This window comes from Mus musculus, chromosome X (assembly GCF_000001635.26).
Source record: "Mus musculus strain C57BL/6J chromosome X, GRCm38.p6 C57BL/6J".
Lineage (NCBI taxonomy): Eukaryota > Metazoa > Chordata > Mammalia > Rodentia > Muridae > Mus > Mus musculus.
In genome coordinates this window covers 155,857,835-155,880,719 of record NC_000086.7, presented here as the reverse complement: position 1 = coordinate 155,880,719, position 22,885 = coordinate 155,857,835, and the positions used below count along the sequence as shown (strand labels likewise).

The 22,885-nt window shown below is 38.0% G+C and overlaps 1 long non-coding RNA gene across 2 annotated transcripts in view; it reads right to left on the bottom strand.

Annotated features, from left to right (window-relative positions):
• Positions 1–22,885, bottom strand: part of Gm15155 — a 437,537-nt gene that overhangs the window by 181,353 nt on the left and 233,299 nt on the right. The gene's annotated exons all lie outside the window — the stretch shown is intronic.

Below are 22,885 nucleotides of genomic sequence, written 5' to 3'. Positions count from 1 at the left end.
CTCTCCCACCAGAGCAACTCCTGGATAAGCCATCACATCAGAAAAGGAAGATATGGATCTAAAGTCACTTCTTATAATGATGATGGAGGACTTTAAGAAGGAAAAAATAACTTCCTTAAAGAAATACAGGAAAACACAGGTAAACAGCTAGAAGCCCTTAAAGAGGAAACACAAAAATCCCTTAAAGAGTTACAGGAAAACACAACCAAACAGGTGAAAGAATTGACAAAACCATCCAAGATCTAAAACTGGAAGTAGAAATAATAAATAAATCACAAAGGGAGAAAACTCTGGAGATAGAAATCCTAGGAAAGAAATCAGGAACCATAAATGCAAGCATCAGCAACAGAATGCAAGAGATGGAAAAGAGAATCTCAGGTGTAGAAGATGCCAGAGAAAATATGGACATAACAATCAAAGAAAATGCAGATTGATTTTTTTTGTTTTGTTTTGTTTTTTGTTTTTTCAAGACAGGGTTTCTCTGTGTAGCACTGGCTGTCCTGGAACTCACTTTGTAGACCAGGCTGGCCTCTAACTCAGAAATCTGCCTGCCTCTGCCTCCCGAGTGCTGGAATTAAAGGCAAAGAAAATGCAAAATGCAAAAAGATCCTAACTCAAAACGTACAGAAAATTTAGGACACAATGAAAATACCAAACCTAAGGATAATAGGAGTAGATGAGAATGAAGATTTTCAACTTGAAGGACTGGTAAATATGTTCAACAAAATTATAGAGGAAAACTTTCCTAACCTAAACAAAGAGATGCCCATGAATATACAAGAAGCCTAGAAAACTCCAAATAGACTGGAACAGAAAAGAAATTCCTCCCAACACATAATAATCACAACCACAAATGAACTAAATAAGGATAGAATATTAAAAGCAATAAGGGAAAAGGTCAAGTAACATATAAAGGCAGACCTATCAGAATTACACCAGACTTCTCACCAGAGACTATGAAAGCCAGAAGATCCTGGACAGATGTTATACAGACCCTAAGAGAACACAAATGCCAACCCAGGCAACTATACCCAGCAGAACTCTCAATTACCATTGATGGAGAAACCAAAGTATTCCATGGCAAAACCAAATTCACAGGATATTTTTCCATGAATTCAGTGCTTCAAAGGATAATAAAGGGAAAACTCCAACACAAGGAGTGAAGCTACTTAGAAAAGCAAGAAAAGCAAGAAAGTAATCCTTCAACAAACCTAAAAGAAGATGGCCTCATGAACAGAATACCAACTCTAACAACAAAAATAACAGGAAGGAACAATTACTTTTCCTTAATATCTCTTAATATTAATGGACTCAATTCCCCAATAAAAAGACATAGACTAACAGACTGGCTACATAAACAGGGCCCAATATTTTGCTGCATACAGGAAATCCACCTCAGGGACAAAGAAAGATACCACCTCAGACTAAAAAGCTGGAAAATTTTTTCCAAGCAAATGATAAGAAGAAACAAGCTGGAGTAGCAATTCTAATATTGAATAAAATTGACTTCCAACACAAAGTTATCAAAAAAGACAAGGAGGGGCACTTCATACTCATCAAAGTAAAATCTTCCAAGATGAACTCTCAATTCTGAATATCTATGCTACAAATTCAAGGACATCCACATTAATTAAAGAAACTTTAGACTCGAGCCCCGGGCTTCCTGGCCAGCGGAGTTGCCTGACACCCGCAAGGGCCCACACAGGATTCTCCACGGGATCCTAAGACCTCTGGTGAGTGGAACACAGCGCCGGCCCCAATCCAATCTCGCGGAACCTGAGACTGCGGTACATAGGGAAGCAGACTACCCGGGCCTGACCCGGGGCAAAAGCCCCTTCCGCTCCACTCGAGTCCCGGGCTTCCTTGCCAGCAGAGTCGCCTGACACCCGCAAGGGCCCACACGGGATTCCCCACGGGATCCTAAGACCTCTAGTGAGTGGAACACAACTTCTGCCAGGAGTCCGGTTCGAACACCAGATATCTGGGTACCTTCCCTGCAAGAAGAGAGCTTTCCTGCAGAGAATAATCTACCCACTGAAACCAAGGAGAGTGCTACCCTCCCAGGTCTGCTTATAGAGGCTAACAGAGTCACCTGAAGTACAAGCTCTTAACAGAGACAACTATAACAGCTAGCTTCAGAGATTACCAGATGGCGAAAGGCAAACGTAAGAATCCTACTAACAGAAATCAAGACCACTCACCATCATCAGAACGCAGCACTCCCACCCCACCTAGTCCTGGGCACCCCAACACAACCGAAAATCTAGACCCAGATTTAAAAACATTTTTCATGATGATGATAGAGGACATCAAGAAGGACTTTCATAAGTCACTTAAAGAATTACAGGAGAGCACTGCTAAAGAGTTACAGGCCCTTAAAGAAAAGCAGGAAAACACAGCCAAACAGGTAGAAGTCCTTAAAGAAAAACAGGAAAACACATCCAAACAGGTAATGGAAATGAACAAAACCATACTAGAACTAAAAAGGGAAGTAGACACAGTAAAGAAAACCCAAAGCGAGGCAACGCTGGAGATAGAAACCCTAGGAAAGAGATCTGGAACCATAGATGCGAGCATCAGCAACAGAATACAAGAAATGGAAGAGAGACTCTCAGGTGCAGAAGATTCCATAGAGAACATCGACACAACAGTCAAAGAAAATACAAAATGCAAAAGGATCCTAACTCAAAACATCCAGGAAATCCAGCACACAATGAGAAGACCAAACCTACGGATAATAGGAAATGATGAGAATGAAGATTTTCAACTTAAAGGGCCAGCTAATATCTTCAACAAAATAATGAAGAAAACTTCCCAAACATAAAGAAAGAGATGCCCATGATCATACAAGAAGCCTACAGAACTCCAAATAGACTGGACCAGAAAAGAAATTCCTCCCGACACATAATAATCAGAACAACAAATGCACTAAATAAAGATAGAATATTAAAAGCAGTAAGGGAGAAAGGTCAAGTAACATATAAAGGAAGGCCTATCAGAATTACACCAGATTTTTCACCAGAGACTATGAAAGCCAGAAGAGCCTGGACAGATGTTATACAGACACTAAGAGAACACAAACTCCAGCCCAGGCTACTATACCCGGCCAAACTCTCAATTACCATAGATGGAGAAACCAAAGTATTCCACGACAAAACCAAATTCACACAATATCTTTCCATGAATCCAGCCCTTCAAAGGATAATAACAGAAAAGAAGCAATACAAGGACGGAAATCACGCCCTAGAACAAACAAGAAAGTAATCCCTCAACAAACCAAAAAGAAGACAGCCACAAGAACAGAATGCCAACTCTAACAACAAAAATAAAAGGAAGCAACAATTACTTTTCCTTAATATCTCTTAATATTAATGGACTCAATTCCCCAATAAAAAGACATAGACTAACAGACTGGCTACACAAAAGGACCCAACATTCTGCTGCTTACAGGAAACCCATCTCAGGGGAAAAGACAGACACTACCTCAGAGTGAAAGGCTGGAAAACAATTTTCCAAGCAAATGGTCTGAAGAAACAAGCTGGAGTAGCCATTCTAATATCGGATAAAATCGACTTCCAACCCAAAGTTATCAAAAAAGACAAGGAGGGACACTTCATACTCATCAAAGGTAAAATCCTCCAAGAGGAACTCTCAATTCTGAATATCTACGCTCCAAATGCAAGGGCAGCCACATTCATTAAAGACATTTTAGTAAAGCTCAAAGCACACATTGCACCTCACACAATAATAGTGGGAGACTTCAACACACCACTTTCATCAAGGGACAGATTGTGGAAACAGAAACTAAACAGGGACACAGTGAAACTAACAGAAGTTATGAAACAAATGGACCTAACATATATCTACAGAACATTTTATCCTAAAACAAAAGGATATACCTTCTTCTCAGCACCTCACAGGACCTTCTCCAAAATTGACCATATAATTGGTCACAAAACAGGCCTCAACAGATACAAAAATATTGAAATTGTCCCATGTATCCTATCAGACCACCATGGCCTAAGACTGATCTTCAATAACAACATAAATAATGGAAAGCCAACATTCACGTGGAAACTGAACAACACTCTTCTCAATGATACCTTGGTCAAGGAAGGAATAAAGAAAGAAATTAAAGACTTTTTAGAGTTTAATGAAAATGAAGCCACAACGTACGCAAACCTTTGGGACACAATGAAAGCATTTCTAAGAGGGAAACTCATAGCTCTGAGTGCCTCCAAGAAGAAACGGGAGAGAGCACATACTAGCAGCTTGACAACACGTCTAAAAGCTCTAGAAAAAAAGGAAGCAAATTCACCCAAGAGGAGTAGACGGCAGGAAATAATCAAACTCAGGGGTGAAATCAACCAAGTGGAAACAAGAAGAACTATTCAAAGAATTAACCAAACAAGGAGTTGGTTCTTTGAGAAAATCAACAAGATAGATAAACCCTTAGCTAGACTCACTAAAGGGCACAGGGACAAAATCCTAATTAACAAACTCAGAAATGAAAAGGGAGACATAACAACAGATCCTGAAGAAATCCAAAACACCATCAGATCCTTCTACAAAAGGTTATACTCAACAAAACTGGAAAACCTGGACGAAATGGACAAATTTCTGGACAGATACCAGGTACCAAAGTTGAGTCAGGATCAAGTTGACCATCTAAACAGTCCCATATCACCTAAAGAAATAGAAGCAGTTATTAATAGTCTCCCAGCCAAAAAAAGCCCAGGACCAGACGGGTTTAGTGCAGAGTTCTATCAGACCTTCAAAGAAGATCTAATTCCAGTTCTGCACAAACTATTTCACAAAATAGAAGTAGAAGGTACTCTACCCAACTCATTTTATGAAGCCACTATTACTCTGATACCTAAAACACAGAAAGATTCAACAAAGATAGAGAACTTCAGACCAATTTCTCTTATGAATATCGATGCAAAAATCCTCAATAAAATTCTTGCTAACCGAATCCAAGAACATATTAAAGCAATCATCCATCCTGACCAAGTAGGTTTTATTCCAGGAATGCAGGGATGGTTTATTATATGAAAATCCATCCATGTAATCCATTATATAAACAAACTCAAAGACAAAAACCACATGATCATCACGTTAGATGCAGAAAAAGCATTTGACAAGATTCAACACCCATGCATGATAAAAGTTTTGGAAAGATCAGGAATTCAAGGCCCATACCTAAACATGATAAAAGCAATCTACAGCAAACCAGTAGCCAACATCAAAGTAAATGGAGAGAAGCTGGAAGCAATCCCACGAAAATCTGGGACTAGACAAGGCTGCCCACTTTCTCCCTACCTTTTCAACATAGTACTTGAAGTATTAGCCAGAGCAATTCGACAACAAAAGGAGATCAAGGGGATACAAATTGGAAAAGAGGAAGTCAAAATATCACTTTTTGCAGATGATATGATAGTATATATAAGTGACCCTAAAAATTCTACCAGAGAACTCCTAAACCTGATAAGCAGCTTCGGTGAAGTAGCTGGATATAAAATAAACTCAAACAAGTCAATGGCCTTTCTCTATACAAAGAATAAACAGGCTGAGAAAGAAATTAGGGAAACAACACCCTTCTCAATAGTCACAAATAGTATAAAATATCTTGGCGTAACTCTAACTAAGGAGGTGAAAGATCTGTATGATAAAAAATTCAAATCTCTGAAGAAAGAAATTACAGAAGATCTCAGAAGATGGAAAGATCTCCCATGCTCATGGATTGGCAGGATCAACATTGTAAAAATGGCTATCTTGCCAAAAGCAATCTACAGATTCAATGCAATCCCCATCAAAATTCTAACTCAATTCTTCAACGAATTAGAAGGAGCAATTTGCAAATTCATCTGGAATAACAAAAAACCTAGGATAACAAAAAGTCTTCTCAAGGATAAAAGAACCTCTGGTGGAATCACCATGCCTGACCTAAAGCTTTACTATAGAGCAATTGTGATAAAAACTGCATGGTACTGGCATAGAAACAGACAAGTAGACCAATGGAATAGAATTGAAGACCCAGAAATGAACCCACACACCTATGGTCACTTGATCTTCGACAAGGGAGCTAAAACCATCCAGTGGAAGAAAGACAGCATTTTCAACAATTGGTGCTGGTACAACTGGTTGTTATCATGTAGAAGAATGCGAATCGATCCATACTTATCTCCTTGTACTAAGGTCAAATCTAAGTGGATCAAAGAACTTCACATAAAACCAGAGACACTGAAACTTATAGAGGAGAAAGTGGGGAAAAGCCTTGAAGATATGGGCACAGGGGAAAAATTCCTGAACAGAACAGCAATGGCATGTGCTGTAAGATCGAGAATTGACAAATGGGACCTAATGAAACTCCAAAGTTTCTGCAAGGCAAAAGACACCGTCAATAAGACAAAAAGACCACGAACAGATTGGGAAAGGATTTTTACCTATCCTAAATCAGAAAGGGGGCTAATATCCAACATATATAAAGAATTCAAGAAGGTGGACTTCAGAAAATTGAACAACCCCATTAAAAAATGGGGCTCAGAACTGAACAAAGAATTCTCACCTGAGGAATACCGAATGGCAGAGAAGCACCTGAAAAAATGTTCAACATCCTTAATCATCAGGGAAATGCAAATCAAAACAACCCTGAGATTCCACCTCACACCAGTCAGAATGGCTAAGATCAAAAATTCAGGTGACAGCAGATGCTGGCGTGGATGTGGAGAAAGAGGAACACTCCTCCATTGTTGGTGGGATTGCAGGCTTGTACAACCACTCTGGAAATCAGTCTGGCGGTGCCTCAGAAAATTGGACATAGTACTACCAGAGGATCCAGCAATACCTCTCCTGGGCATTTATCCAGAAGATGCCCCAACTGGTAAGAAGGACACATGCTCCACTATGTTCATAGCAGCCTTATTTATAATAGCCAGAAGCTGGAAAGAACCCAGATGCCCCTCAACAGAGGAATGGATACAGAAAATGTGGTACATCTACACAATGGAGTACTACTCAGCTATTAAAAAGAATGAATTTATGAAATTCCTAGCCAAATGGATGGGCCTAGAGAGCATCATCCTGAGTGAGGTAACACATTCACAAAGGAACTCACACAATATGTACTCACTGATAAGTGGATATTAGCCCCAAACCTAGGATTCCCAAGATATAAGGTACAATTTGCTAAACACATGAAACTCAAGGAGAATGAAGACTGAAGTGTGGACACTATGCCCCTCCTTAGAATTGGGAACAAAACACCCATGGAAGGAGTTACAGAGACAAAGTTTGGAGCTGAGATGAAAGGATGGACCATGTAGAGACTGCCATATCCAGGGATCCACCCCATAATCAGCATCCAAACGCTGACACCATTGCATACCCTAGCAAGATTTTATTGAAAGGACCCAGATGTAGCTATCTCTTGTGAGACTATGCCGGTGCCTAGCAAACACAGAAGTGGATGCTCACAGTCAGCTAATGGATGGATCACAGGGCTCCCAATGGAGGAGCTAGAGAAAGAACCCAAGGAGCTAAAGGGATCTGCAACCCTATAGGTGGAACAACATTATGAACTAACCAGTACCCCGGAGCTCTTGACTCTAGCTGCATATGTATCAAAATATGGCCTAATCGGCCATCACTGGAAAGAGAGGCCCATTGGACATGCAAACTTTGTATACCCCAGTACAGGGGAACGCCAGGGTAAAAAAGGGGGAGTGGGTGGGTAGGGGAGTGGGGGTGGGTGGGTATGGGGGACTTTTGGTATAGCATTGGAAATGTAAATGAGCTAAATACCTAATAAAAAATGGAAAAAAAATAGGTTTGGAGCCAGGCGTGGTGGTACATGCCTTTAATCCCTGCACTCGGGAGGCAGAGGCAGGCAGATTTCTGAGTTCGAGGCCAGTCTAGTCTAATAAAAAATGGGAAAAAAAAATTAAAGAAACTTTAGTAAGATCAAAGCACACATTGGATCACACACAATAATAGTGGGAGACTTGAACAAACCACTCTCATCAATGGACAGATCATGGAAAACGAAACTGAACAAATACACATTGATATGAACAGAAGTTATGAAACAGATGGATTTAACAGATATCTACAGTATATTTCACCCTAAAACAAAAGGATATTCCTTCTTCTCAGCACCTCATGGTACCTTCTCCAAAACTGACCATATAATGGGTCATAAAATATGCCTCAACAGATACAAAAATATTGAAATTATCCCATGCAACCTATCAGATAACAATGGATTAAGGCTGATCTTTAATAACAACATAAATAACAGAAAGCAAACATTCACATGGAAGGTGAACAACACTCTACTCAATGATACCTTGATCAAGGAAGAAATACAGAAAGAAATTAAAGACTTTTTAGAGTTTAATGAAAATGAAGCCACAACATACCCAAACTTATGGGACACAATGAAAGCAGTCTTAAGAGGAAAACTCATAGCTCTGAGTGAATCCAAAAAGATACTAGAGAGAGCATACACTAGGAGCTTGACAGAACACATAAAAGCTCTAGAACAAATGAAAGCAAATATACCCAAGAGGAGGAGACAGCTCCTGCTAATAACAATTAAACTCAGAGCTGAAATCAAACAATGGAAACAAAAAGAACTATACAAAGAATCAACCAAACCAGGAACTGTTTTTTTTTTTTTTTTTTGAGAAAATCAACAAGATAAAATATTAGCCAAACTAACTAGAGGGCATAGGGACAGTATCCTAATTAACAAAATCAGAAATGAATATGGAGACATAACAACAGATCCTGAGGAACTCCAAAATATCATAAGATTCTACTACAAAAGGCCATACTCAACAAAACTGGAAAGCCTGGATGAATTGGACAATTTTCTAGACAGATACCAGACACAAAAGTTAAATCAAGATCAGATTAATGATCTAAACAGTCCCATATCCCCTACAGAAGTAGAAGGAGTCATTAATAGTCTCCCAAGCAAAAAACGTCCAGGACCAGATGGGTTTAGTGCAGAGTTCAATCAGACCTTCAAAGAGGACCTAATTCCAATACTCTTCAAACTATTTCACAAAATAGAAACAGAAGGTAAGCTACCCAATTCATTCTATGAAGCCACAATTACTCTGATACCTAAAACACACAAAGGTCCAACAAAGAAAGAGAACTTCAGACTAACTTCCCTTAGGAATATCAATGCAAAAATACTCAATAAAATTCTCACAAATAGAATCCATGAGCACATCAAAATGATCATCCATAATGATCACGTAGGCTTCATCCAAGGGATGCAGGAATGGTTTCATTTATAGAAAACCATCAATGTAATCCACTATATAAACAAACTCAAAGACAAAAACCACATGATCATCTCATAAGATGCTGAGAAAGCATTTGGCAAAATCCAACAACCATTCATGATAAAAGTCATGGAATGAACAGGAATTCAAGGCCCATACATAAACATAATAAAAGTAATATACAGCAAACCAGTAGCCAACTTCAAACTAAATGAGGAGAAGCTTGAAGCAATCCCACTAATATCAGGGCCTATACAAGCCTCCCCACTTTCTCCCTGCCTATTCAGTATAGTACTAGAAATCCTAGCCAGAACAATTAGACAACAAAAGGAGATCAAGTGGATACATATTGGAAAGGAAGATGTCAAAATATCCCTATTTGCAGGTGATATGATAGTATATATAAGTGATCCTAAAAACTCCACCAGAGAACTCCTAAACCTGAAAAACAGCTTCAGTGCAGTAGCTGAATATAAAATTAACTCTAACAAAACAGTGGCCTTTCTCTACACAAAGGATAAATAGGCTGAAAAAAAAATTTAGGGAAACAACACCCTTCACAATAGTCACAAATAATATAAAATACATTGGTGTGACTCTAACTAAGGAAGTGAAAGATCTGTTTAATAAGAACTTCAAGTCTCTGAAGAAAGAAATCAAAGACAATCTCAGAAGATGCAAAGATCTCCCATGCTCATGAATTGGAACAATTAATATAGTAAAAATAGCTATCTTGCCAAAAGCAATATACAGATTCAATGAAATCTCCAACAAAATTCCAACTCAATTCTTCACTGATTTAGAAAGTGCAATTTGCAAATACATCTGGAATAACAAGTAACCTAGGATATCAAAAATTTTTCTCCACAATAGAAGAACCTCCGGTGGAATCAGCATGCCTGACCTCAAGCTGTACTACAGAGCAATTGTGATAAAAAAAAAAAAAACCTGCATGGTACTGGTACAATGACAGACAGGTAGATCAATGGAATAGAATTGAAGACCCAGAAATGAATCCATACACCTATGGTCACCTGATCTTCGACCAGGGAGCTAAAACCATCCATTGAAAAAAAAAAAAAAAGACAGCATTTTCAGCAAATGATGATGGCACTACTGGCAGTTAACATGTAGAAGAATGTGAATTGATCCATTCTTATCTCCTTGTACATAGCTCAAGTCTTAGTGGATCAAAGACCTCCACAGAAAACCAGAGACACTGAAAGTATTAGAGGAGAAAGTGGGGAAAAGCCTCAAAGATATGGGCAAAAGGGAAAAATTTGTGAGCAGAACTGTAATGGCTTGTGCTGTAAGATCAAGAATCAACAAATGGGACCTCAAAAAATTGCAAAGCTTTGTAAGGCAAAAGACACTCTCAATAAGACAAAAAGGCCACCAACAGATTGGGAAATGATCTTTACCGATCCTTAATCCTACAGGGGACTGATATCCAATATATATATAAAGAACTCAAGAAGCTAGACTCCAGAAAATTAAATAACCCTGTTAAAAAATGTGGTACAGAGCTAAAAAGAGAATTATCAACTGAGGAATACCGAATGACTGAGAAGCTCCTGAAAAAAAAAAAAAAAGTTCAACATCCTTAATCATCAGGGAAATGGAAATCAAAACTACCCTTAGATTCCACCTCTCACCAGTCAGAATGGCTAAGATCAAAAATTCAGGTGACAGCAGATGCTGGTGAGGATGTGCAGAAAGAAAAACACTCCTCCATTGCTGGCGGGATTGCAAGCTGGTACAACCACTGTGGAAATCAGGTTCCTGAGATAATTGGACAAAGTACTACCAGAAGATCCAGCAATGCCACTCCTGGGCATATAAACAGAAGATGTTCCAACTTGTATAACATGCTCCACTATGTTCATAGCAGCGTTATTTATAATAGCCAGAATCTGGAAAGTACCCAGATGTCCCTCAACTGAGGAATGGATACAGAAAATGTTGAACAAATAAACAATGGGGTACTACTCAGTAATTAAATACAATGAATTCATGAAATTTTAAGCAAATTGATGCATCTGGAGGATGTCATCCTGAGTGAGGTAACCCAATCAAAAAAGAGCACACATGATATGTACTCACTGATAAGCAGTTATTAGCCCAGAAACTTAGAATATCCAAGATACAATTTGCAAAACACATGAAACTCAAGAAGAAGGAAGACCAAAGTGTTGATACTTTGCTCTTTCTTATAATGTCAAACAAAATAGCAATGGAAAGAGTTACAGAGACAAATTTCAGAGCTAAGATGGAAGGAAAGACCAACCAGAGACTGCCCCTCCCAGGGTCCCAACCTATATACAACCACCAAACCTAGACACTATTGTATATGCCAGAAAGACTTTGCTGACAGGGCCTTGATATAGCTCTCTCTTGTGAGGCTATGCCAGTGCCTGGCAAATACAGAAGTAGATGCTCACAGTCATCTATTGGATGAAACACAGGGCCCCCAGTGGAGGAGCTAGAGAAAGAACCCAAGGAGGTGAAAGGGAACTGCAACCCTATAGGTGGAACAACAATATTACCAAACCAGTACACCCCAGAGCGTGTGTCTCTAGCTGCATATATAGCAGAAGATGGCCTATTCGGGCATCATTGGGAAGAGAGGTCCCTTGGTCTTGCAAACTTTATATGCCCCAGTACAGGGGAAAGCCAGGGTCAAGAAGTGGGAGTGGGTGGGTAGGGGAGCAGGGTAGGGGAAGGGTAAAAAGGACTTTCGGGATAGCATTTGAAATGTAAATGAAGAAAATATCTAATAAAAAATTTACAAAAAAACAATGAATTTATTAAATTCTTAGACAATTGGATAGATCTGGAGGATATCATCCTGAGTGAGGTAACCCAATCACAAAAGAACACGCATGATGTGCCCTCACTGATAAGTGGATATTAGCCCAGAAACTTAGAATACCCAAGTTACAAGTTGCAAAACACATGAATCTCAAGAAGAAGGAAGACCAAAGTGTAGATTTTTCATGCCTGTATAGAATGGGGAACAAAATACCCATGGAAGGAGTTGCAGAGACAAAGTTTGCAGCAGAGCCTGAAGAAACAACCCTCCAGAGGCTGCCCCACTTGGGGAGCCATCCCATAAAAACTCCCCAAACCTAGTCCCTATGCAGATGCCAACAAGAGCCTGCTGACAGGATCCTGATATAGCTGTCTCCTGCGAGGCTCTGCCAGTGCCTGGCAAATACAGAAGTGGATGCTCACAGTCATCCATTGGATGGAACACAAGGTCTCCAATGAATCAGCCAGAAAAATACCCAGGGAGCTGAAGGGGAATGAAGCCCCATAGGTGGAACATCAATATGAACTAACCAGTACCCCTAGAGCTCTTTGGAACTATACCACCAATCAAAGAAAACACATGGTGAAACTTGTGGCTCTAGATGCATATGTAGCAGAGAATGGCCTAGTCAGCCATCAATGGGAGCAGAGCCCCTAGGTCCTGTGAAGGCTCTAGGCCCCAGTATAAGGGAATGCCTGCACCAGGAATAGGAGTGTGTGTGTTGGGGAGCAGGGGGAGGGGAGAGTGGACAGGGGATTTTCGGAGAGAAAACCAAGAAAAGGAATAACATTAGAAATGTAAATAAAGAAAATATCTAATTAAAAAAAAAACAACAAAAAGATACACTTATATAATTCCACAAACAGTGAGTAAATAAAGTGAACACGTTACTGATCCAGCAGGAGATACACAAATATTAAAAACCACTACCAATTTGAGATATGTAGTACTTTAATATAAGAAACTGATCAGCACCATTTATAAATTTTGATTGACAAATCTGATTATTCCTGTTATTAATGGTACTTTTAAAAGGAAAGTATAAAAGTTCTCTCTCTCTGTCTCTCTCTGTCTGTCTCTGTCTCTGTCTCTGTCTCTGTCTCTCTCTCTCTCTCTCTCTCTCTCTCTCTCTCTCTCTCTCTCCTTCTTTCTGTTCTTTAACATACAGGCCACTTTGGTGTTTCTTACAGCAGCATGGTATGATTGAAAACATCAGACCTCTGACACAGGAAATATAGGTTCCAAGCCATGTTTTCCAGAAATAGAAGTGGGAACTAAACGGCTTTTCCTGATATAACTTTACAACTCACAGAATATTAATTTACCATGTTCCTTTGGTCAAATCAGTAAAATCTCCTGTCCAGATTTAAGGAGAGGAGGAAACCCTTCTCCTTAATAATGGTGAAGAGCAAGTTTCTAAATAAAATATAGGATGAAAACTTGTGGCAATCTTTGTACAATGTTACCTGTCATAGTTAAATAACTGTATTAGGAATATATTGTTATGATAGAGGTGTTCTAATAGATATTCTGGAAAATATCCTGCAAGTGCTAAAACAAATATAATATTTGACCCCAAATTTTCATTTCCAAGCTTTTGTTTCATACATATCATAGAATATTTCTCTCATGGTGTTTAAAAATACAGCTAGAATGTATTTATCATGATATTTTTGAGGTAGCAGGAAGTACCAGGAATCAATAAGTGAGATGGTACAGACAAATATAATATATTACTAAGCAACAGTTCTAAGCAAACAGATATGTGCATACACAACTGCATGAGTATCAAAGTCATCACATCTAAAAGTGTATATGTGTGTGTGAGTGTGAAATTACTATTTCTGTTTATTAAAATTTATATACACAAACAATACATATATTCAAGAACACAGGCAAAATTTTAAAAAGGCCTCAACCAATAAATATTTTCCTATGAACATGGGAGAGTACTGTAATGCAGACTAAAGAGAGAAGTAAATTACAGTAAAAACAAAAATATGCACAGACATTGAATTGCTGAATGGCATGTCAAAGGAATAGAATGCATGACTCAACCTTGCACATCTGATTTAATAATAATCTCCAAAGGCAAAGTAAGAACCTAGAAACTTAGAGTAAAATTTCCACCATGTTAAGTGTATTCTGTAACTCAGGTTACTAATTATTCAAATATAGATGTTGAAATCCATTCAACAACTTAGCATCAGTAAGAATACATAATCAGGAATTCTTTCTCATATCTTCAATTTACAGATGAGGTGAATATGACTTTACTTGAAACTAGAATCAAAATTCAGAGTGTGGATTCCAGCCCCAACAGATACATCTACAAAACTACTTCCACACATAACTCTCAGGAAACGTTGCAGAAAGAATCTGGAAAGACTGTAAAAAGCAGAGTCAAGGAGTTCACTGTGAGATTGTGTCTCCTACTAAAGCCAGAAGCTACATATATAAGGTCTCATCAATATAACTACACAAATGTAAACTGAACAAGAACAACACCAATAGTCATCAAAAACTGTACAGAGAACTTCCCATACACAAAGGACTGTAGGCATGTAAGGAAGGAATATTGAAAGGAGAAATATTCTTCCTCAGAGAAGAGTGTACAAACTGGTTGTTCAACATCAAATGGAAATTATGCATACAAGTAACATTATAAAGATTAATCAGGTTGTATTTATGCATTTAAGAATATACACATGCATATATGCATATAGACATGCATATATGCATGCAACAACAATTAATAAAAAGGCTATGAATTTGAAAGAGAGCAAGGAGAATTTATGTGAGGGTTTGAAAGAGAAAAAGGAAGGGGTTAATGATGTGATATAATCTCAAAAAATATGGAAATGTTACTGGCAATTTTGTGGTTTTCTATTCTGTCTCTAAAGGTTTGGTGACTCCACAATATTCAGTTACAGATTCCAAATTCTAAAACACTCCAGAAAACAAAAACAGTTTTTTATTTGGTCAATTCACTTGACTTGACTCTCACAAAACAATCTCCCCAGCTGTCTTTCTTGGCCCCTTGTGCAACCTTCAAAGATTTCCCTAGAAGATCCTTCTCTTTCCAGGCAAGGTCACTTGTTTCTCCTCTGTACTTCAATACCACTCAAGTTAGAATTTGACTGAATATGACAGAAGATATTAAAATACTCCTTGCCCACCTACTTTTACCCACACCATTTCATTCAGAAATCATCTATATTGCTCTCCTCAGAGATTAAAGCCAAATAAATCCAAACCCTAAATTTGTCAGTGTGGTAGGTTGAATGTACTTTGCCCATGGGAAATGGCACAGTTAGGAGAGGTATAGCCTGGTTGGAGGGGGTGTGTCACTTGAGGGTAGACTTTGAGGCTCCTATGCTCAACCTCCACCAAGTACAGAAGGAACCCTCCTCCTAACTGCTTGGAAAAAAGAGTTCTCTTCTGGCTGCCTTCCTAGAATTCTTCGTTCCTCAAGTACCGTATCTGCGTGCACACTTACATGCTTCCCACCATAATGATTATGGATGGAATCTTTGAAAACACAAGCTTATAAACACTTAAATGTTTTCCTGAAAAGGACTTTAAATATATGAGCCCCCCAAAACATATACAGCAGAAGACTGCTGGTTCTGGGTTCAATCAGAAAATATACATGTAACCCTCAAGAGACTGGAGGCCCTAGGGAGTTTAGAGGTCTGGTGGGGTAGGGCATGGAAAGTGGGGACATCCTCATGGAGAGTGGGGGTGCTGAGAGGAGGTATGGAATGTGGAACAGTTGGAAGGAAGGAAGGAAGGAAGGAAGGAAGGAAGGAAGGGAGGGAGGGAGGGAGGGAGGGAGGGAGGGAGGGAGGGAGGGAGAGAGAGAGAGAGAGAGAGAGAGAGAGAGAGAGAGAGAGAGAAAGAAAGAAAGAAAGAAAGAAAGAAAGAAAGAAAGAAAGAAAGAAAGAAAGAAAGAAAGAAAGAAAGAGGAAAAAAAGACATTAAGAGCTTGAATACTGAGGGATATTTTTGGTGAACTCAAATTCACACAGGTAGACACACTTCCCCCTAAAGGAACAGTTGCTCAAAGATAATATAGAAAATGGTAAATGAGTAAGGTGAGTACTATTCAGAGTTAATCCTTATATTGTCACTATGTACTAACATGACATCTAAGGGATGATTGCCTTTGGATATTTGATTTTCTTTGTTGTTATGAAAAACAAATGGAAATACACCAGAAAATTCTCCTTAATATATTCAGTGACCCTAATTCAGAGTTTTTCTTCTATAGTTATGATACAATTTTTTTTATTTTTTGTCTCCTGTAAGTCTCAGAGACCCAATCCCACCCCAGCACCTGCCCACTGTGATTTCTATTCTCTCTCCCCTCCTCAATAATACATTTTCCTAAGCAATCTAGCTGATGTCTAACTGATAGTGATTTTATTCATTAATGGAGTCCCCTTAAATAAGGAATTCTATTCTGTCTTATTTTTCCACTACTCTCAACTCATTATGTCCCCCATAGTGGGGAAAAGCAATCTTTGCAATAGAAAGCCAGCTTTCAAACACTTTGTTCCTGTCTTTATGTTTCTTTATCATTTATGTCATAGTTCGTCCTCCTAATACTCTCATATCTGTCCTAGTTTATTCTCTCATCTCTGGTCACCCTTCAGTGTGTCACATGGATGAAACCAAGCTGAAGTAGCTTAGTTTATAGACCATGAAATTTTGATGACAGTTAAGTTAATTTTGCATGAAGAGCAAGGAGCCAAAGCTACACAAGTCATTCATAAAAATCAGCTTTGCAAGAAGAAGGTTAGAGTTGAGTTTAACTGGACCTAGCACTTTGCTTGAGATTATTACAAAATGATTTTTCACCTGTTTATAACAGTGTTATTCCTTCCAAAAGTTTCATACTTAAAATGGCAACATTTGTATGATTTATTCATTGATTCAGTTATTGAAAATACAATATTGCTACTTAAAATGAGTTTAGTTCCAGCTAGATTATGAAGCAGGTGAGAATCTTGGGTTTTCTTTTCACAATAATCATATTTTGTTTTCTAACATTTACAATCTCATCAATTTCTGAAAGTCCAACAGAACAACTTAGTAGTTCAAGCATAGTTGTTATTGAGATGTAGACAAGTTTATAATCATTTGTTCATTCATTTATTCACTCATTCGTTCACAAAAATTGTGGAGATGCAATAGTTAGTGAATGAAATTCTGAGCCCTCAGAGAACAAAAGATTATATATATATTCATACAAATTGCTCCCAAATCTACTAGGTTAAAAACAAAAGAAGCAAACAGAAAACCAAATCAGGCACTGTCATGCAGTATTTAAGAATGAGGAATTCAGGAATATATCAGCTAACTTGTTCTGATTCAAGAGCACTAGGATCAAGATATCAGACAAGACTAAAATCAATTTTGTATTGCTTCCAACCCTGTTTATGCCCTGTTTCCACATCTCCCTGTAATTAGCATTATCATTTTCAAAGGTATTTTATATTGTACATTACATTCATGACTGAACAAATTAAGAAAACATATCTATAACAGACCATTTCTAATATGAATCCTACCTAGTTTTTCCATTCCATATTCTGTAGATGGTCACTGCCTCCAATCCTAATACTATACAGAGTACCTTTCTACCTTTTGTCTCTGAGTTAGCTTTTCAATCTGATATTATTCCACATTTTCCTAATAAATTTTCTCTTGTATTAATTATCTCAAACCAAGTTTTTTGTTATAACCAAATAACCCCAAAAGAAGTATATATTTGGTATATTAAAAAGGAGAATCAGAGTGATGAAAATAGGAACAACAATGGTACTTAGGAAGTACAATTTATAGTCCGTAATAAATAATGTTGTCTATTAGGACACACTTTGCATAGAAGGGGATATGCAATACTTCAATGAACAGAAGAATGAAAACACATAGGGCATATGGTAAGTTTGGAAGAGATATAATATCACAGATGATTCCTGGAATTCTAGGCTATCCAAGGTCTGTGTGATGAGTCTATTAACTGCAACTGGTAGTACCAGAAGAGCAGTCTCCACTAAATACAGTATAAACTATAAATTGTTTTTGGTAGTGTGCTCAATTTGTTTCTCTGTTCTACATGTCTGGTTTATTTCCAGTACCATATTGTTTTTATTGCCATACATCTGAAAATATCTTGAACTCTGGAATGACAATCCCTCCAGTATCATTCGTTTTGTTGTGGATCACTTTGTATAGTTGGAGTTATTTCTGGTTCAATATGAGATTCTTTCCTACTTATATGAAGAATGTTGTGGTCTAGTTTCTACAGTACCAGTAAATACTGTGCTACCTGGCAAAGGAGAAAATAATTAATAGTCTTACTAAGTTTTGATACCTCTGAACCAGAACAAAAATCAACCTGCCAGGATATCCATAAGATTCAGTAACTGGAATTCACATATTGGTTTTAGTCAACAGTTGTCTAATTGGATTTATGACACATTCAACAAGAGGAAAACTATAACTGATACTGGAAATATGATCAGTCTCCTGAAAACAGTGAGTTTATGAATCTTAGAAGTGACTACTACCGCCACATTGTTAGATCAGCATAAATCCTATCTACATTCTAAATCTTATCATTCTGCCTGTTGATAAATATAGCTATTACCCCTTCATTAAAGAAACTTCTCTCTACAGAAAATGGCAACCATCATAAACACACACACACACACACACACACACACACACTCAAACAAAACAAAACAAAACAAAAAACTGAATACAGTGACAATGTCAAAGGATTATATGAATTCCAGCTCCGATCTATAAGTCTGTATTTCAGCTCCTGCATATAGGGCTCTAGAGACATTGTGGAAGAGGGGGCAAAAATATTTTAAGACAGGGTATCAGGAAGTATGCTGTGAAACAATCTATCATAGAAATATATGAACAATGACATTATTAATAGGCATGCTAACAGTAAACAGGAAAAATATCACAGGGTCATACTCCTGAACAAGGAACTATATCAACTGATTTCAGAGAGAGAGAGAGAGAAAGTGAGAGAGAGAGAAACAGAGAGAGAAACATGGAGAGAAACAGAGACAGAGAAGAAGAGACAGAGATACACACACACACACACAGAGAGAGAGAGAGAGAGAGAGAGAGAGAGAGAGAGAGAGAGAGAGAGAGAAAGGAGAATATCCCTCAGGTATGAACTTCCCAACTGACTTCCCATATACAAGTTGTTAACCATAAAACTGTATACACATCGCCAACAATGGCTCACTCAAAAGCTTTTATTTGCATATTTGTACATACATATAAATACATATATATGTAAAAGTAATACTAAAGGAAGAAAAGTTTGAGCGTGAGGAGAGAGAATGGATGGAGTTGTGGGGAGGACTTGGGATGGGCAAGAGGTAGAATAGGGAATTGTTAAAGTATTGTAATTATTTTTAATTAAAATGTATAAGGTTGAATATGGAAATATAAAAAGGGACATACATTGACAAAGAGATTTCTTTAAAGCTAAATATTTAGACTCTTCATGTTTCCATTTATTTTTCAATAAGAACAGCAATCTTTCATATGACTATAGGAAAAGCTAATAAGTTCAAACATATGTGATTATAACAAAGAATATGGAATTCATCTCCTGAACCTAGAATGGATTTTAATCTCTTTCAAAATTATTCCCAATGAGTCAGCCATTTTAAAATTAGATAGACTGGATAATAACAGTATTGAACTAAATGGCCTAAATCCAAGAAACTCTAAATATAAACTATATACCCTCCAAGCCAGTATCATTCATAATACAGAAAATAGAAGTAAAATGGAGCTCTCCTCTGCATAAAAGATAGTCATATTACATTGTCAGCAAAATGATAATAGGATATATATTCAGTACAAAGGCTCAGTATGAAAAGAAATAAAAATAAAACATATATTATAAAAATATAGTTTCTAAGTAAAATTCAAAATATGCATTTAGATAAAACATAAAAGGATATGTACAAATAAGAATATAAATGATACTGTTGGGAAATTATGAGTAAGTATTCTCTATTTTATATAATTTTTTAAATACTACTACATTATATAATAAAGAATGACCAATGGTTTGGAAGCAATATTTTTGTGTATCATAGTATTTTATTGTTCACAATGGAAGAAATTCTGTCATTTAACTATCTTCTGAACATTTGTTTTAATTTTAATGAAGGAGAGAGAAAGAGAAAGAGAGAAAAAAAAGATCCTATAATAGTCTAGTGCCAATTAATTGTCAGTTCTGCATTTGTGGAAAATGCTCTGAGCAAAGGCCAATGATGAATTAGCCTAACTCAGTGACTAATGACATTACTGAGTGAACTACGATCTCACTTTCCACATACAAGGTGTGCCAAAGATACAAATGTGGAGAAACAGAGTAGGGCATTTCTACTTTTATTACCAAAAGTATCAAGTATTGGTGACAGTTTATAATCAGAAAGTTAGATTTTGTTAACTTTCAGTATCAAGGTGATCTAAGAATACTGAAGTTTGAATAGTACAAATCATTCAAATTGATGAATGAAACCTTGACACACTGGGTTCTTTGTGGGAAGACAGGAAACAGTATAGATCATGATTTTTAAATTGTAACATTTAGAGCTCACATATACTTCACATGATATAATGTACATGATTATACACATGGCTCATCAGCAGAACTAAGTGTATTACTCCCCACATTTAATATTTAATTTGCAAAGGCAGATGCAATCCTAATTTGGAACCCACCAACTGCTATTTCATAAAAATGAGGACTAAATTTTACAGAGACTACTGTATAGTAAATGTCCAAAAAATACCCGTTATTTTTTCCACATGAATGTTAACTGGAATATTTTTCTAAATATTTATTTATATTATGTTTATGAGCACACCATTACTCTCTTCAGACACACCAGAAGAGAGCATCAGATCCCATTTTAGATGGTTGTGAGTCACCATGTGGTTGCTGGGAATTGAACTCAGGACTTCTGAAAGAGCAGTCAGTGCTCTTAACCGCTGAGCTATCTCTCCAGCCCTTGACTGGAACATTTAAGGAACTAAGCCAAGCATTACTTTTCATACTTTAACATATAAGAGAAAAACAACTTAGTTGACTGCCATCTGGCTACAATGTGTATAACCCAAATTCAAACTCAGGAATTACAAGATCATTGATTCTACTTCTACATGAAACTTATTTGGAGGAGCATTATCATTATAAGATTCCATCTATACTTAAGTGCAAAGACAAACTGTGAGGTTTTCTACCCAAAGATGGGTGATTAACAGAATAAAATGGCCACCCCCACCATCTTCCTGCTGAGCCCAGTGGAGGCCACGGAGGGCTCCAGAGTGCTATCCACACAGCAGAATCTCGGGATCACAGGTGAGTGGAACACAACATCAGCTCCAAAGAATCACAGAGGGTCTTGTGCCAGCAGGAGCAGGGACAAAGGAACACCACCCGACTAGAGGCTGGGATACATTAGGTCAGGGCCAGCCCCACCATCTTCTGCTTGAACCCAGCTGAGGGCATCTAGGGCACCAGAGGACTCTTCATGCCACAGGACCCTAGCACACCCAGGACCTCCTGATCACCTGAGAGTACGTGGGTGATAGAAGCAAAGGAGCTTCTTGTTTGTTAGTTTGTTTTTGTTTTGTTTCTGATTTTTGAGACAGGGTTTCTCTATATAGCCATGGCTGTCCTGGAACTCACTTTGTAGACCAGGCTAACCTCGAACTCAGAAATCCACATACCTCTGCCTCCCGAGTTCTGGGATTAAAGGTGTGAGCCACCATGACAAGCTGCAACAGAGCTTCTTGGTCAGGGTCCCGTCTGGCCGAACATAGGAGGTGTATCAGAGCTCTAGACTTCTGGACACCTGCCCTATAGAGAGGAGAGCTTGCCTATAGAGAGTACTCTGACCACTGGAACTCAGGTAAGAGTTAGACTCCCAGGAGAGCTGACAGAGGCTAACAGAATCACATAAGGATCAAGCTCCAACCGAAGTCAGCTTGATCAATAACACCAGAGATTTTCAGATGACAAAAGGCAAATTAAGAATCTTACTAACAGAAACAAAGAACACTGGGCATCATCAGAATCCAGTATGCCCACTACAACAAATCCTGCTTACCACAACACACCCGAAATGCAAGACATGGATTTAAAATCATATCTCATGATGGTGGTAGAAGATTTAAAGAAGTGCATTAATAACTCACGTAAAGAAATACAGGAGATGGTGTCTGCATTTGGAGGCTTATTATGGGATTGCATATGCCAGCAAGATTTTACTGAAAGGACCCTGATATAGCTGTCTCTTGTGAGGCTATGCCAGTGCTGGGAAAACACAGAAGTAGATGCTCACAGTCAGCTATAGGATGGAACACAGGGCCCACAATGGAGGAGCTAGAGAAAGTACTCAGGGAGCTAAAGGGGTCTGCAACCCTATAGGTGGAACAACAATATAAACTAACCAGTACAGCCAGAGCTGGTGTCTCTAGCTGCATATGTAGCAGAAGATAGCCTAGTCAGACATCTTTGGGAAGAGAGGCCCCTTGGTATTGCAAACTTTATATGCCCCAGTACAGGGGAAAGCCAGGGCCAAGAAGTGGGAGTGGGTGGGTAGAAGAGTGGGAGAGGTATAGCGGAATTTTGGGATAGCATTTGAAATGTAAATGAAGAAAATACCTAATAAAAATATATTTAAAAAAAGAAGTACAGGAGAACAGTGCTAGA